At 36.6% G+C, this 7,052-nt stretch overlaps 1 pseudogene; it reads right to left on the reverse strand.

Annotated features, from left to right (window-relative positions):
- Positions 1-340: 340 nt before the first annotated feature.
- On the reverse strand, positions 341-457 carry LOC130072597 (5S ribosomal RNA; annotated as a pseudogene).
- Positions 458-7,052: the final 6,595 nt, after the last annotated feature.

The raw sequence follows: 7,052 nt of genomic DNA on the forward strand, positions 1-7,052 counted from the left end.
TGCTGGATTTTGTGGGGCCCCCTGGTCAGCGGGGGCCCCTATAATTGTCACCACCTTTCACCCCACTAGCGACGGCCCTGTATATATATGGGGATGATTAGGAGGCCATGATGGACAGAGGCCACTAGGCAAATTTGACCAGGATGCCGGGGTTACACTCCTACTCTTTCGAAAGACATCCTGGGATTTTATGTGACCACAGAGAGTTAGGAGCTCGGTTTATTGGCTCATCTGAAGGACGGTGCTCTTTGACAGTATAGTGTCCCCGTCACTTTACTGGGGCGTTAGGACCCACACAGACCACAGGGTGAGCACCCCTTGCTGGCCTCACTAACACCTCTTCCAGCAGCAACCTGGTTTTCCCAGAAGGTCTCCCATCCAGGTACTAACCAGGCTCAACCCTGCTTAGCTTCAGTGGGCAACCAGTCTTGGGCTACAGGGTGATATGGCTGCTGGCCATTGCAGATAAAATGCAGGTAAAGGCAAGTGTTTCCAATGAGCCTAAGTTGCAACATTGACATGTCCTTGAAAACTGGAAAAATCCTTGAGATCCATGAACAAAACTACATTAAAGGTGCATTGTGCAATATCATATACATAACTATGTTTTCAGTGGTGTATAAAGACCTTACTTAATGAACCGTTATGTTTTTATTACCTTATGAGTCATTTCTATCTACATACACCGCGGGTCCCCTTACATTGAAATGCGCCTACATGTTTCTACAGTAGCCCTAAATGGACAAACGCGTTTCGTCACTATGTTGTTCTTCATGCAAGGAAGCTAGCTAAAGTCAGCGAATAAAATACTGGCACAATGATGAACATGTAACAATAATATTCGCAATAAAATATCGTTTTACTGAATAATAAAGTAAACATAATTTCTTATTTTATCTATTTAAAGAAACCTCATTGCTGAACTGGCTACTCTGCTGTCTCAGACGATGACATCTTTTCTTGTCGCCACTCAATTGAAACATAACCTTTTGTTGGTTTCAATTCGCAACCTCACCACTAGAAATGCCGCTACAAATCACACACTGCACCTTTAAATAATTTTTTTCCATTCAGTCATGTTTATTAAAATACTCTGTTCATGTTCATAATTTTGCATGTTGTAGTTTATAGCAAGTACGTAGGTTCAGCATTTGAAAAATGTTGAGAAAACTGTTAGAGACCAACAAAGTCTTATGAAAACGATGTTTTGAAAGGTACAGATAAACAGAGAGAGTTTGTTGCTATGGGGAGAGATCACATGACAGTGCTAGACATAAGACAAAGAGAGAAAATGCTAAAGAGCCACATGCTGTTGAGAGTCCCCTGCAGTATTTGCATCTCTGATACATTATATTCTTATGGTCAACATTAAAATGCACTTCTGCAGTCAGGGCCATTGCACATGTTCACAGCACATAAGAGCTGAGCTCTCACAGAGATGCAGGATTGAATATGGCCTGTGTCATGTTCTTATACTGTTCATGCTCTCAAACCTGCTCTCCTGACAATATTTTGATTATTATGTGACACCAAAGTCAACATGAAAAGACATTTGCAACTCCATCTACTTCGTTAATGTTATTTCTCTCCATAGCAGACCTATACAGGTGGAGCTGGGGAAGTTGGAGGGTCTCTGAAAGCGCACTGGAAACTGCTATAGTGAATGCTAACCAGCCATTTAAATGTTGAGCAGCAAGCTCATTGGCTGCAGATGCGACATGAACCAATCAGCATGTGCCAAGAAGTTAACGCTGTAATTATCATCAGCTTGAGTTAAGCCATCAGCATGCACCATCTAGAGTTTCATGACAGAACTAGGTATGTATTTTCCATTAAATAAAAATATATTTAATGACAAATGTAGGACTTGATTTTGATCATGAAAAAATGGACATTAAATATCAAAACAGAGTTTGGAATAACAAAAAAAAAAGGTCCAGGATATGCATTATGAAAGTAAACAGGTTTAGTTATGATGTTGCCAATAATTTGAATATAAATTTCATTCATTTCATTTTTCAAATTATACATAATTTCAGTGGACTGTGCCAGGCATGATTTAGTGCAGTACCTTTAAACTCCATGTCTTATCAGCTACAAAAATCACCATCTCTGAGAGAGAAATTTTCCTTAATCACAGATTCACAGCCTTTTTCTCCACAGATTTTCATTTTGTGCCTTTGTAGGAGAAGAATGGGAAGGGTGCTCGGCTATATTTCAGTCGGTAATCATGAGGCCTTTTGAGGCAGACTGCGTCACCGTATCCACGGTAACCTTCCTCCATCTGATCTGTCTCTGACAGGTTTTAATGAGGTCATCGGGTCCGCCTCAGCATGCAAAACATCACTTTGAATGCACTCTGCCGCTGCACTAAGAAAATCACATCTCCAGCCGCAAGTATGACTCTATAAATGATCGCTCTGTATGCTCGCCCCATTACGGCTGCGGCGGTCAGGCAGTCTGATAGTCCATTATTGGAGAGGAGGGATGGACTCTCTGATTGACCCCCTGCAAGCTGGATTTGACAAGAGCAGAAATTAGTTGATTCCATTTGTCCCCATTAGACTTTGTCGAATCCCAGTGTGACTAATATTGAATATAATGTGCTCTTTTAAAAACAGCCTAGCAAAACGTGAGCACTGTGGAAGATCTGGGGAAATACAGGAATACATGTGAATACATTTTCTCACACTGTTATTTCTAGTATATTGACATTCAAAACTCATCAGAAGGATATGACTGGGCTGAAGGCCCACTTAAAGATTCGAATGTGTATGATGAAAAAAAAAGTATAATATACATAAGGATTAGATGGGCAGAAGCCTTCAGTGTAATTGCAACCACTGGTCACTCCCCTTTACAATCACTTGTAAGATATTGACATTCAACAAGAGGATAATTGAAGTCAATATGCTAAATTACAAGACCTTTGACATAGGAACATACCTGGCATCATTTAGTAAAGCACCCCATGGTTTATGTCTGTAAAGCACTCCTTTTTGCAGGTTAGGCAATGTGCTGACAGCAGGAGGGCTGTTCCTGTTCTAGACGGCTTTCTGCGCGTATCCACCGGGAGGCCTGTAATTGAAGCTGATTACATTGAATACATTATACCCATAACAAATGACCTTCAGTGCTGGCTTTATGAATCCAACTGATTTAGTGCATTCTCTTTCTGTTTCTTGCTAACTCACTCCCAAGCAGAGACACATATTAGGGGTGTAACGGTTACCACGGTTCGGCACGCACTTTCGCCGCGGTTCATCTTAAATCTGACGACACATCTAATATGGTTTGTTGAAAATAACAATGCGCAAAAAAGACAGACAAAGTTTTGCTAATGTAGGTTTCTGTCAATGGATACGCATTCTGGCTTCCAAATATTTTACAACAGCGATGATTAACAAAAACGTGGTTAAATAGTCACTCTTTGTAAACTTTGTTCAAAAATTACGTCACCATCAACATGCCTGTCTTGGCAAGTATTAAGCAAACATGGTAAATTATGTCTTAAATGAATGTAAACAGTCGAGAAACACAACACATGTGTATCAGTATCAGTATTTTGGATCAGTGCATTGCCTTAAAGTGACAGCAGCCTAATATTCCCGCTGTCTGTGTTGTTAATGTTAATCAAACAACAAAATACAAGGAAATCATTCATGACTGAATACCTTTTGTAACTGATTCATCTTTATTTAATTTATGCAGTGAAGATTATATGCAGTGTTATTTTACATTTGATTACCACAATTCCTAAGAACAGTTCTCCCAAAAAAATAAATATATATTGCCATTATTTACTCAGCTTCGTGTCGTTACAAACCCAAATGGTACACACAATGGTGGAACACAAATAGATACATTTTTAAGAAACTCCACACAGCAAATTCAAAACAAACCCCATAAAAGTAGTCTCTGGGGTAGACTCTGAAGTCTCCTTTGTTTAAGGAACATAAAGAAAGTTAGTTGAAAAACTTTACCTCCACTGAAGCTCTAAAATATCCCATCACATTCACATTCAAAGTAAAAATTGCCATTCTATAGCAACCAAATGCAAAGCACATGTTTAAATACAGAATAGAGAATCAGATTTTAGAGTTGTAGCCTGTAGAGGAGGGAAGATTTTCAGTAATAATATAACATTTTTGTCTGTTCCTAAAAAAATATATAATAAAGCACTTTTTTTGTTGCTTGATCACTTTGGTCACTATAAATTTTTACATGCAAAAGAGCATGAATATTCTTCAAAAATCCTATTGTGTTTCACAGAAAAAATTATGGCATACAAGTTTGTGACGACATAAGGGTGAGTAAGTTTAAAAATTTTAAGTGATTTCTTTTAATGCTTTGTTCAGACTTTACAGTGAACCTGTTTCCCTCTGAGCACTGGAAGCAGAACATGTATCCAGGTCTTTCAAGCAAACACGTTGAAGTGAGAGAGAGAGTGTGATATTCTTGCTTAACTCAATGGAAAATTCCTGTTTTTGCAAGGGGACGATTCCACAAAGACGGTAGGAAGCCTCTGACACCCTGCAGAGCCCAGACATTGGATTTGGCCCCATACACATCATCAATACAACAGTGGCATCTCTGAAAGCTGCACGAGCATGTGTGTGTCCTGAGGAATGGAAGGGGACATGCGGTCTATATCAAAATGGACAGAACATGTAGGCTTTGATACACATTATGATTCTTATCAGAAGCTAAATTTACAAATTATTCTAAATGACTTTGCATTTTGCATTATGCATTTTGAATGCATATCTCTTCTTTTTGTCATAAATATAGATAATAAATAATAGTGTGTTTTCACACAACATTTCCAATGGATTCACAACAGTTGAGCAAATCTTTCTTTGCGCGTTAGATACAGTCAGTGCGATGGGGATTTGCAGTAACTCTTTCAGTATACGCCAGTAAGTGGTGACATATTTTGAATCATTGAACCAGTTCGTTCAAAAACACTTGAATTAAACAAGTAACTCAATTTATGTGTAGGCACACACACACACTACAAGGTAATCGGGCCGATTTGGGGTCCAATTCTCCCCTCCCCTTAAGAGTGATTGAATCTGCCCTGAAGAACGTAGGACCCACACCGATCTCAAATCCTGCTCGGACCCACGGACAAAACCCCACGGACAAACGTGCAGGACTCTGTAGATTGTTCAGTCGGGAATATGGTTGTTTATAGAACTAGTGCAATGCCCGTGCAAAATCAGTTTTTGTGTGTTTTTAGTAATTGTTGGTTTGGTATGTTTAAGTTGCTGAATAGCCTAGGCTACTATTACACAGGAGCCTAAACTCTGAGAAAACGATAACGTTAAGCGCACCAGAATAAAATATAATATTCAGAATTAAACAGTGTAGCTGACTTACAGATTTAGTTAGATTGCTACTTTTTCAAAAGTGAATCGCTACTTTTTCGAAAATGAATCGCTACTTTTTCGAAAATAATCGCTACTTTTCCCCAAAAAAGAATCGCTACTTTTTCAAAAAAAGAATCGATACTTTTTCAAAAAGAATCGATACTTTTTCAAAAGTGAATCGATACTTTTTCAAAAATGAATCGCTACTTTTTCAAAAATGAATTGCTACTTTTTTCAAAACTGAATCGCTACTTTTTCAAAAGTGAATCGATACTTTTTCAAAAAAGAATCGATACTTTTTCAAAAAGAATCGATACTTTTTCAAAAGTGAATCGATACTTTTTCAAAAATGAATCGCTACTTTTTCAAAAATGAATCGCTACTTTTTTCAAAAGTGAATCGCTACTTTTTCAAAAGTGAATCGATACTTTTTCAAAAAAGAATCGATACTTTTTCGAAATGAATTGCTAGTTTTTCAAAAAGAATCGCTACTTTTTCAAAAGTGAATCATTACTTTTTCAAAAATGAATCACTACTTTTTCAAAAATGAATTGCTACTATAATTAAATTTTTTTACACTACTTTTTTCAAAATGAATCGCTACTTTTTAAAAAAGAATCGCTAGTTTTTTTTAAAAAGAATAATGTAACAAATTAATAATGTAACAAATGTATAATAATTATAAAGTAACAAATCTATAATAACACTGTAATAAATGTATAATTACATTGTAATAAACGTATAATAACACTAATTAATAATTACATTGTAATAAACGTATAATAACACTGTAATAAATGTACAATTACATTGTAATAAACATATAATACCATTGTAATAAATGTATAATTACATTGTAATAAACATATAATTACATTGTAATAAATGTACTTTATAATTATTTTATTTATTTGTTTATTTAACAGGGACATTGCACAACAAATGTGTTGCACAGACCAGAAATAGCTAGAAGCTAATTTTCATCTGTAGTCCCTGGACAGAGGCAAGGTGACAGCAGGTTAATACAGTGGACAATGAGCATTCCCAATGATGATTGGGACTACCAGTAGTATTTACAACTATTTACAGTTCCCTTTTAAATTTACCTTCTTACATTTTTAACCAAACCCCAATTAACCAGTTTTGTGCTAATGATCACAAATCTGACCGTCTTTCAACCATTTCTTCAGATTAAGTTTAAACTGTTGCAAGGTGCTACTCTCTCGCATAGTTAAAGGCAGCGAGTTCCACATCCCTGCAGCTTTCACAGAGAAGCAATTCTGTCCAAAAGCAGAGGACCTAAAGTTGACATAACAGTCTCCTCTGGAGGAGGCTCGCATTGTTCTAAGTCCTACCTCTTCACACGATTTCACAAACATACTCAGGGGCTGTGGTGCCAAATCATGAATTACATTGTAATAAATGTATAATAAGACTGTAACAAATGTATAATTACATTTTACACTACTTTTTTTCAAAAAGAATCGCTACTTTTTAAAAAATGAATCGCTACTTTTTCAAAAATGAATCGATACTTTTTCAAAAATGAATCGTTACTTTTTTTTAAAGAATCGCTACTTTTTCAAAAATGAATCGCTACTTTTTCAAAAATGAATCGCTACTTTTTCAAAAATGATTTGCTACTTTTTCAAAAAGAATCGCTACTTTTTCAAAAGTGAA

This window comes from Rhinichthys klamathensis, unplaced genomic scaffold (assembly GCF_029890125.1).
Source record: "Rhinichthys klamathensis goyatoka isolate OS25496 unplaced genomic scaffold, OSU_Roscu_1.1 h1tg000497l_1, whole genome shotgun sequence".
NCBI classification, from domain to species: Eukaryota; Metazoa; Chordata; class Actinopteri; order Cypriniformes; family Leuciscidae; genus Rhinichthys; species Rhinichthys klamathensis.